Source organism: Triticum urartu, chromosome 5 (assembly GCF_003073215.2).
Source record: "Triticum urartu cultivar G1812 chromosome 5, Tu2.1, whole genome shotgun sequence".
Lineage (NCBI taxonomy): Eukaryota > Viridiplantae > Streptophyta > Magnoliopsida > Poales > Poaceae > Triticum > Triticum urartu.
In genome coordinates this window covers 613316123-613327659 of record NC_053026.1, presented here as the reverse complement: position 1 = coordinate 613327659, position 11537 = coordinate 613316123, and positions in this window count along the sequence as shown.

Sequence of the window (11537 nt, the reverse complement as noted above, 5' to 3'; positions counted from 1 at the left end):
GTATTAAAGCTGACGATGTTAAGAATTTACCTCCTATTGAAGAAATACATGGTCTTAATTTACCGCCTATTGAAGAAACATATGATCTTAATCCTTTATTTATTGAAGAACCTCCTTATCCTAATAACCCGACACAGGTAGTAAAGGTAAATTCTCTCTATAGATATGACAAAGTTGAAATCCCTCCTACTAAAATTGCTAGTCAATGCTTGGATGAGTTTGATAATTTTATGTTTAAGCAAGAAGACTTCAATGCTTATTTTGGTAGACAATTGAAATACGATTCCGATATGATTAAATACTTGGGTGATTATATGGCTAATGTTAAAGGTGAACTTAAACTTGTTAGCAAACATGCTTCTATGGTTACCACCCAAGTTGAACAAGTACTTAAAGCTCAAAAAGAATTGCTCGATGAAATGAATAGTAAGAAAAATGATTATGCTGTTAGAGTGGCTACTAGAACTGGTAGAATGACTCAAGAACCTTTGTATCCTAAAGGCCACCCTAAGAGAATTGAGCAAGATCCTCAGAGAAATAAAATTGATGCACCTAGTTCTTCTAAAAAGAAGAAAAAGAAAAATGATAGAACTGTGCAAACTTCTAGTGAACCTATTGCTGAACCACCTGATAATCCAAATGATATCTCTATGTCTGATGCTCAAACACAATCTGGCAATGAACATGAACCTAATGAAAATGTTAATGATGATGCTCATGAGGATGCTCAACCTAGTAATGATAATGATGTAGAAATTGAACCTGCTGTTGATCTTGATAACCCACAATCAAAGAATCAACGTTATGATAAGAGAGACTTTGTTGCTAGGAAACATGGTAAAAAAAGAGAACCTTGGGTTCAGAAACCCATACCTTTTCCTCCCAAACCATCCAAGAAAAAGGATGATGAGGATTTTGAGCGCTTTGCTGAAATGATTAGACCTATCTTTCGTATGCGATTGACTGATATGCTCAAAATGAATCCTTATGCTAAGTACATGAAAAATATTGTTACAAATAAAAGAAAGATACCAGAAGCTGAAATTTCCACCATGCTTGCTAATTATACTTTTAAGGGTGGAATACCAAAGAAACTTGGAGATCCAGGAGTACCTACTATACCATGCTCCATTAAAAGAAACTATGTTAAAACTGCTTTATGTGATCTTGAGCCGGTGTTAGTGTTATGCCTCCCTCTTTATATCGTAGACTTGACTTGAATAAATTGACACCTACTGAAATATCTTTGCAAATGGATGATAAATCAACTGCTATACCCGTCGGTATTTGTGAGGATGTGCCTGTTGTGGTTGCAAACGTTACTATTTTAACGGACTTTGTTATTCTTGATATTCCCGAGGACGATAGTATGTCTATTATTCTTGGAAGACCTTTTCTTAATACTGCAGGGGCTGTTATTGATTGCAACAAAGGCAATGTCACTTTTCACGTTAATGGTAATGAGCATACGGTACACTTTCCGAGGAAACAACCTCAAGTTCATAGTATCAATTCTATCAGAAAAATTCCATCGATTATATTTGGAGGTTTTGAATTTCCTCTTCCTACTGTCAAGAAGAAATATGATATACTTATTATTGGGGATGTGCATATCCCCGTTGAGGTAACCTAGTGTTATTCGAAATTTCTCCGGTTTCATGTTAATCGGAATGAGTTTGTTAACAAGACTTGATCAACCTTGTTAGTGGATTCCTTTTGATGATCATGAGATGGATGAAACTAGAAGGCACAACCTTCCGTACCCACTTTTACTTTCTGTTATTTATATTAAATAAAATGAAAAATAAATATTTTTCTGTCTGTTATCTGATTATCCGTGCAATATAAAAATACCTCGAAAATAAAAGTTCTCCAAATGCCCTGAAAATTAAATATGATTTTTTCTAGAATATTTGAGGATTTATGGAACTGAGAACACACCAGGGGGGCCAACCACCTTGCCACAAGGGTGGAGGGCGCGCCTACCCCTCTAGGGCGCGCCCCCTGCCTCATGGGCCCACGGTGGCCCTCCTCCACTTATTCCTGCACCCACACACTTCATCTTCCTCCCACAAACACGAATATCCAGCTCAAACCCGAGTCCAAGCTCGTTTTGCTGCCATTTTCGATCTCCTTGCTCAAAGCACCTCTCACAAAACTGCTTGGGGAGATTGTTCCTTGGTATGTGACTCCTCCATTGGTCCAATTAGTTTTTGTTCTAGTGCTTTATTCATTTCAAATTTTTGTTGCTTAGGTGACCCTGTTCTTGAGCTTGCATGTCAAATTTATATGGTCAAAAGTAGTTTTGATGCATGATATAGGCTCTAGGCACTTGTAGGAGTAGTTGCTATCAATATTATTGAGTTTGGTTTACTTTTATTTTGAAGTTACTAAAAATTTCAGAATTTTTCAGAAAATGATGAGGAGACTATTGAGGGGCTCATCGAGCCAAAGCTCGAAGGAAAAGGCACCGAAGCCTAAGTATAATCTGCCTCGCACCGCGGAGGTTCGGGCGTGTGAATGGCCTTCTGAGGATTTCTTGAGAGCAGCCGGTATTTATGAAGATTTTCATGAACTGGCTCAAAATGCAGGCCTCACTGCTTTCCTCCACGACCAATGCGATTAGTATCTCTTACTCACAAATACCTTTGTGCAAAACTTTCATTTCCATTCTAGGAACTCGCCACCTACGGTGGAGTTTCATTTATATGATGAGCATAAGGAGATGTCATTCTATGATTTCTGTCGGGTTTGTTTAGTCCCTTTTGAGGGCAATACAGAAGAACCACATCGTGATGATGTGGAGGGATTTATTGACACTATCACTATAGGGGAAACAAGGAAGGTTTCTGATGCATGAATCACTAGCATACACTTTCCTGTTTTACGTTATTTTGCATTATTTTCTAGTCATTGCTTAATTGGTCGCGGAAACTGTGGAAACCTGAGTACCCTGATATTATCATTTTGCACCATGGCTTATACGGTGATAACTCTTTTAGTATGGGCGGCATTATTGCTAGACGGTTAAGTATGAACCGTACTAAGGGTCCCATCTTTGGAGGCATCTATGCTACACGACTAGCTGCACATTTTAACATACCTATTAGGCATTATGAGAAGGAAGAAAAGGTGCTGCCTTGTTGGGGAACGTAGCAGAAATTCAAAATTTTCTACACATCACCAAGATCAATCTATGGAGTAATCTACCAACGAGGGGAAGGAGAGTGCATCTACATACCCTTGTAGATCACTAAGCGGAAGCGTTCAAGTGAACGGGGTTGATGGAGTCATACTCGTCGTGATCCAAATCACCGATGATCCTAGTGCCGAACAGACGGCACCTCCGCGTTCAACACACGTACAGCCCGGTGACGTCTCCTATGCCTTGATCCAGCAAGGGGAGAAGGAGAGGTTGGGGAAGACTCCATCTAGCAGCTGCACGATGGCGTGGTGGTGGTGGAGGAGCGCGGGACTCCAGCAGGGCTTCGCCAAGCACTACAAGAGACGAGGATGAAGAGGGGTAGGGCTGCGCCAACAGGGGAGGAACTTCATGTGTTGGGCTGCCCCTTTGCCTCCACTATATATAGGGGGAGAGGGAGGGCTGCGCCCCCCACCTAGGGTTTCCACCCTACTGGTGGCGGCAGCCCCAATCCCCATCTGGGGTGGCGGCCAAGTGGAGGGGGAGAGGGAGGCACACCAGGCATGGGCCTTAAGGCCCATCTGCCCTTAGGGTTTGCCCCCTCTTCCCCTTAGGCGCATGGGCCTTGGTGGGGAGGCGCCCCAGCCCACTTAGGGGCTGGTCCCTTCTCACACTTGGCCCATGTATGCCTCCGGGGCTGGTGGCCCCTCCCGGTGGACCCCCGGACCCCTCCGGTGGTCCCGGTACACTACTGGTGATGCCCGGAACACTTCCGGTGGCCAAAACCATACTTCCTATATATCAATCTTTACCTCCGGACCATTTCGGAACTCCTCGTGATGTACGGGATCTCATCCGGGACTCCGAACAACATTCGGTAACCGCGTACATACTTTCCCTATAACCCTAGCGTCATTGAACCTTAAGTGTGTAGACCCTACGGGCTCGGGAGTCATGCAGACATGGCCGAGACAACTCTCCGGTCAATAACCAACAGCGGGATCTGGATACCCATGTTGGCTCCCACATGATCCACGATTATCTCATCGAATGAACCACGATGTCGAGGATTCAATCAATCCCGTATTCAATTCCCTTTGTCCAGCGGTATGATACTTGCCCGAGATTCGATCGTCGGTATCCCGATACCTTGTTCAATCTCGTTACCGGCAAGTTTCTTTACTCGTTCCGTAACACATCATCCCGTGATCAACTCCTTGATCACATTGTGCACATTATGATGATGTCCTACCGAGTGGGCCCAGAGATACCTCTCCGTTTACACGGAGTGACAAATCCCAGTCTCGATTCGTGCCAACCCAACAGACACTTTCGGAGATACCTGTAGTGAACCTTTATAGCCACCCAGTTACGTTGTGACGTTTGGTACACCCAAAGCATTCCTACGGTATCCGGGAGTTGCACAATCTCATGGTCTAAGGAAATGATACTTGACATTAGAAAAGCTTTAGCATACGAACTACATGATCTTTGTGCTAGGCTTAGGATTGGGTCTTGTCCATCACATCATTCTCCTAACGATGTGATCCCGTTATCAATGACATCCAATGTCCATGGTCAGGAAACCGTAACCATCTATTGATCAACGAGCTAGTCAACTAGAGGCTTACTAGGGACATGGTGTTGTCTATGTATCCACACATGTATCTGAGTTTCCTATCAATACAATTCTAGCATGGATAATAAACGATTATCATGAACAATGAAATATATACAATAATAACTAATTTATTATTGCCTCTAGGGCATATTTCCAACAGTCTCCCACTTGCACTAGATTTAATAATCTAGTTCACATCGCCATGTGATTAACACTCACAGGTCACATCGCCATGTGACCAACATCCAAGAGTCTACTAGACTCAATGATCTAGTTCACATCACTATGTGATAAACACTCAAATAGTTTTGGGTTTGATCATGTTATGCTTGTGAGAGAGGTTGTAGTCAATGGGTCTTGCCATATTCAGATCCCTGTGTATTTCGCATAACTTTATATCATAGATGCTGCTACCACGTTCCACTTGGAGCTATTCCAAATTGTTGCTCCATCATACGTATCCGGTATCTCTACTCAGAGCTATCCAGATAGGTGTTAAGCTTGCATCGATGTAACTCTTTACGTCGAACTCTTTATCACCTCCATAACCGAGAAACATTTCCTTATTCCTCTAAGGATAATTTTTGACCGCTATCCGGTGACTACTCCTAGATCACCTTTGTACCCTCTTGCCAAACATGTGGCAAGGCACACATCAGGTGCGGTACTTCAGCATGGCATACCGTATAGAGCCTGACAAAAGCATAGGGGACGACCTTCGTCCTTCCTCTTTCTTCTATCGTGGTCAAGCTTTGAGTCTTACTCAACTTCACACCTTACAACTCAGGCAAGAACCCCTTCTTTGACTGATCTATTTTGAACTCCTTCAAAAACATGTCAAGGTGTGCGTTCTTTGGAGGTATCATCAGGCGTCTTGATCTATTTCTATAGATCTCGATGCCCAATATGTAAGCAGCTTTATCCAGGTCTTCCTTTGAAAAACACTCTTCAAACAACCGTTTATGCTTTCCAGAAATTCTACATTATTTCGGATCAACAATATGTCATCCACATATACTTATCAGAAATGTTGTAGTGCTCCCACTCACTTTCTTGTAAATACAAGTTTCTAGCAAACATTGTATAAACCTAAAAGCTTTGATCACTCCATCAAAACATATATTCTGATTCCGAGATGCTTGCTCTAGTCCATAGAAGGATTGCTGGAGCCAGCATACCTTTTAGCATCCTTAGGATCGACAAAACCTTTTATTGTATCACATACAACTTTTTTTTATGAAAACTTCGTAAGAAAACTTGTTTTGACATCCATCTGTAAGATTTCGTAATCGAAAAATACAGCTAATGCTAACATGATTCCGACGGACTTAAGCATCGCTATGGGTGAGAAATTCTCATCGTAGTCAACTCCTTGAACTTGTGAAAAGACTCTTTCCCACAAGTCGAGCTTCATAGACGGTAACATTACCGCCCATGTCCGTCTTCTTCTTAAAGACCCATTTATCTCAATGGCTTGCCGATCATCAGGCAAGTCCACCAAAGTCCATACTTTGTTCTGATATATGGATCATATCTCGGATTTCATGGCTTCTAACCATTTGTCGGAATACGGGCCCACCATCGCTTCTCCATAGCTCGTAGGTTCATTGTTGTCTAACAACATGATATCTAAGACAGGATTACCGTACCACACAGGAGTAGTACATATCCTTATCGACCTACGATGTTCGATAGCAACTTGATCCGAAGCTTCATGATCACTATCATTAACTTCCTCTTCAACAGATGTAGGCGCCACAGAAAACATCTTTCTGTGTTGCATCACTCTCTGGTTGAAGTAAAGGTTCGACAACCTCATCAAGTTCTATCTTCCTCCCACTCAATTCTTTCGAGAGAAACTCCTTCTCGAGAAAGGACCCGTTCTTAGCGACAAACAATTTTCCCTCGGATCTGAGATAGAAGGTGTACCCAACTATCACCTTTGGGTATCCTATGAAGATGTGTTTGTCCGCTTTGGGTTCGAGCTTCTCCGGCTGAAGCCTTAAGCATCGCATCCCCAAACATTTAAGAAACGACAACTTTGGTTTCTTGCCAAACCAATATTCTTATGGCGTCGTCTCAACGGACTTAGATGGTGTCCTATCTAAAGTGAATGCAGCTGTCTCTAACGCATAACCTCAAAATGAAAACGGTAGATTGGTAAGAGACATCATAGATCGCACCATATCTCATAGGGTTCGATTACGACGTCCGGACACACCATTACCTTGTGGTGTTCCAGGTGGCTTCAACTGTGAAACAATTCCACAATGTCTTAAGTGATTGCCAAACTCATAACTCGGAAAATCCCCTTTTGATCAGATCGTAGGAACATGATCTTATTGTTATGATGATTCTTAACTTCACTCTGAAATCGCTTGAGCTTTTCAAACGTTTCAGACTTGTGCTTCATTAAGTAAATATACCTATATCTACTCAAATCGTCAGTGAAGATGAGAAAATAGCGATATCCACCACACGCTTCAATTCTCATTGGATCACACACATCTGCATGTATGATTTCCAACAAGTCACTTGCCCATTTCATTGTACCTGAAAACGGGGTCTTAGTCATCCTTCCCATGAGGCATGGCTCGCATGTGTCAAGCGATTCAAAATCAAGTGACTCCAAACATCCATCGATATGGAGTTTCTTCATGCATCTTACGCCAATATGACCTAAGCGGCAGTGCCACAAGAAAGTGGTACTATCATTATTAACTCTACATCTTTTGGCGTGAACATGTGTATTACCACGACCGAGATTCAATGAACCATTCACATAGGGTGCATGACCATGAAAGGTGTTATTCATGTAATCAGAATAACCATTATTCCCTAACTTAAATGAATAACCTATTGCAATGAACATGATCTAATCATATTCATGCTCAACGTAGACACCTGATAACATTTATCTAGGTTCAATACTAATCCAGAAGGCAGATGGAGTGTGCGATGGTGATCTCATCAACTTTGGAAACACTTCCAACACACATCGTCACCTCGCCCTCAGCCAGTCTCCGTTTAGTCTGTAGCTTTTGCTTCAAGTCACCAATAATAGTAACTGAACCGGTATCCAATACCCAGGTGCTACCAGGAGTACTAGTGAGGTACACATTAATAACACGTATAAATTTTGTTGAAGTTGCCAGCCTTCTTATCTACCATGCATTTTGGGTAATTCCGCTACCAGTGACCGTTCCCCTTACAATACAAGCACTTAATCTCGGGTTTGGGTTCAACCTTGGGTTCCTTCACTGGAGCGGCAACTGGTTTGCCATCCATGAAGTTTCCCTTCTAGCCCTTGCCCTTCTTGAAACCAGTGGTCTTGTTAAACCATCAACACTTGATGCTCCTTCTTGATTTCTACCTTTTGCGGTCTTAAGCACCGCGAACAGCTCCGGGATCATCTCCATCCCTTGCATGTCATAGTTCATCACGAAGATCTAGTAGCTTAGTGATAGTGGCTAGAGAACTATATCAATCACTATCTTATCTGGAAGTTTAACTCCCACTTGATTCAAGTGATTGCAGCACCCAGACATTCTGAGCACATGCTCACTAGCTGAGCCATTCTCCTCCATCTTGTTGGCAAAAGAACTTGTCAGAGGTCTTATACCTCTCAACATGGGCATGAGCCTGAAATCCCAATTTCAGTTCTTGGAACATCTCATATGTCTTATGGCGTTCAAAACGTCATTGGAATCCCGATTCTAAGCCGTAAAGTATGGTGCACTAAACTATCAAGTAGTCATCAGGATGTGTCTGTCAGGTGTTCACAACATCCACAGACGATGTTGTAGGGGTTTGCACATCGAGCGGTGCATCAAAGACGTAAGCCTTCTGTGTAGAAGTGAGGACACTCCTCGGACTACGGACCCAGTCCGCATCATTGCTTACAATATCTTTCAACTTAGTCTTTCTCTAGGAACGTATTGAAACATGGAGCTACAACGTGAGCTATTTATCTACAACATATTTGCAAAGACAATTTAGACTATGTTCATGATAATTGAGTTCATCTAATCAAATTATTTAATGAACTCCCACTCAGATAGACATCCCTCTAGTCATCTAAGTGAAACATGATCTGAGTCAACTAGGCCATGTCCGATCATCACGTGAGACGGACTAGTGAACATCGGTGAACATCTTCATGTTGATCGTATCTTCTATATGACTCATGCTCGACCTTTCGGTCTTCCGTGTTCTGAGGCCATGTATGTACATGGTAGGCTCGTCAAGTCAACCTAAGTGTATTGCGTGTGTAAATCTGGCTTACACCCATTGTATTCGAACGTTAGAATCTATCACACCCGATCATCACGTGGTGCTTCGAAACGACGAACCTTCGCAATGGTGCACAGTTAGGGGGAACACTTTTCTTGAAATTTTAGTGAGGGGTCATCTTATTTAAGCTACCGTCGTTCTAAGCAAATAAGATGTAAAACATGATAAACATCACATGCAATCAAATAGTGACATGATAGGGCCAATATCATTTTGCTCCTTTTGATCTCCATCTTCGGGGCTCCATGATCATCGTTGTCACCGGCATGACACCATGATCTCCATCATCATGTATTCTTGAAGTTGTCTCGTCATCTATTACTTCTACTACTATGGCTAACGCTTTAGCAATAAAGTAAAGTAATTACACGATGTTTATGTTGACACGCAGGTCATAAATAAATTAAGACAACTCCTATGGCTCCTGCCGGTTGTCATACTCATCGACATGCAAGTCGTGATTCCTATTACAAGAACATGATCAATCTAATACATCACATATATCATTCATCACATCCTTTTGGCCATATCACATCACAAGGCATATGCTACAAAAACAAGTTAGACGTCCTCTAATTGTTGCAAGTTTTTACGTGGCTGCTATAGGTTTCTAGCAAGAACGTTTCTTACCTACGCGAAAACCACAACGTGATATGCCAATTTCTATTTACCCTTCATAAGGACCCTTTTCATCGAATCTGATCCAACTAAAGTGGGAGAGACAGACACCCGCTAGCCACCTTATGCAACTAGTGCATGTCAGTCGGTGGAACCAGTCTCACGTAAGAGTACGTGTAAGGTCGGTCCGGGCCGCTTCATCCCATGATGCCGCCGAATCAAGATAAGACAAGTAACGGCAAGCAAATTGACAAAATCGACGCCCACAACTGCTTTGTGTTCTACTCGTGCATAGAAACTACGCATAGACCTAGCTCATGATGCCACTGTTGGGGAACGTAGCAGAAATTCAAAATTTTCTACGCATCACCAAGATCAATCTATGGAGTAATCTAGCAACGAGGGGAAGGAGAGTGCATCTACATACCCTTGTAGATCGCTAAGCGGAAGCGTTCAAGTGAACGGGGTTGATGGAGTCATACTCGTCGTGATCCAAATCACCGATGATCCTAGTGCCGAACGGACGGCACCTCCGCGTTCAACGCACGTACAGCCCGGTGACGTCTCCTACGCCTTGATCCAGCAAGGGGAGAAGGAGAGGTTGGGGAAGACTCCATCCACCAGCAGCACAACGGCGTGGTGGTGGTGGAGGAGCGCGGGACTCCAGCAGGGCTTCGTCAAGCACTACGAGAGACGAGGAGGAAGAGGGGTAGGCTTGCGCCAACAGGGGAGGAACTTCATGTGTTGGGTTACCCCTTTGCCTCCACTATATATAGGGGGAGAGGGAGGGCTGCGCCCCCACCTAGGGTTTCCACCCTAGGGGTGGCGGCAGCCCCAATCCCCATCTGGGGTGGCGGCCAAGTGGAGGGGGAGAGGGAGGCGCACCAGGCATGGGCCTTAGGGCCCATCTGCCCTTAGGGTTTGCCCCCTCTTCCCCTTAGGCGCATGGCCCTTGGTGGGGAGGCACCCCAGCCCACTTAGGGGCTGGTCCCTTCTCACACTTGGCCCATGTATGCCTCCGGGGCTGGTGGCCCCTCCCGGTGGACCCCCGGACCCCTCCGGTGGTCCCGGTACACTACCGGTGATGCCCGGAACACTTCCGGTGGCCAAAACCGTACTTCCTATATATCAATATTTACCTCCAGACCATTCCGGAACTCCTCCTGACGTCCGGGATCTCATTCGGGACTTCGAACAACATTCGGTAACCGCGTACATACTTTCCCTATAACCCTAGCGTCATCGAACCTTAAGTGTGTAGACCCTACGGGCTCGGGAGTCATGCAGACATGGCCGAGACAACTCTCTGGTTAATAACCAACAGCGGGATCTGGATACCCATGTTGGCTCCCACATGATCCACGATGATCTCATCGGATGAACCACGATGTCGAGGATTCAATCAATCCCGTATTCAATTCCCTTTGTCTAGCGGTACGATACTTGCCCGAGATTCGATCATCGGTATCCCGATACCTTGTTCAATCTCATTACCGGCAAGTCTCTTTACTCGTTTCGTAACACATCATCCTATGATCAACTCCTTGATCACATTGTGCACATTATGATGATGTCCTACCGAGTGGGCCCAGAGATACCTCTCCGTTTACACGGAGTGACAAATCCCAGTCTCGATTCGTGCCAACCCAACAGACACTTTCGGAGATACCTGTAGTGAACCTTTATAGCCACCCAGTTACGTTGTGACGTTTGGTACACCCAAAGCATTCCTACGGTATCCGGGAGTTGCACAATCTCATGGTCTAAGGAAATGATACTTGACATTAGAAAAGCTTTAGCATACGAACTACACGATCTTTGTGCTAGGCTTAGGATTGGGTCTTGTCCATCACATCATTCTCC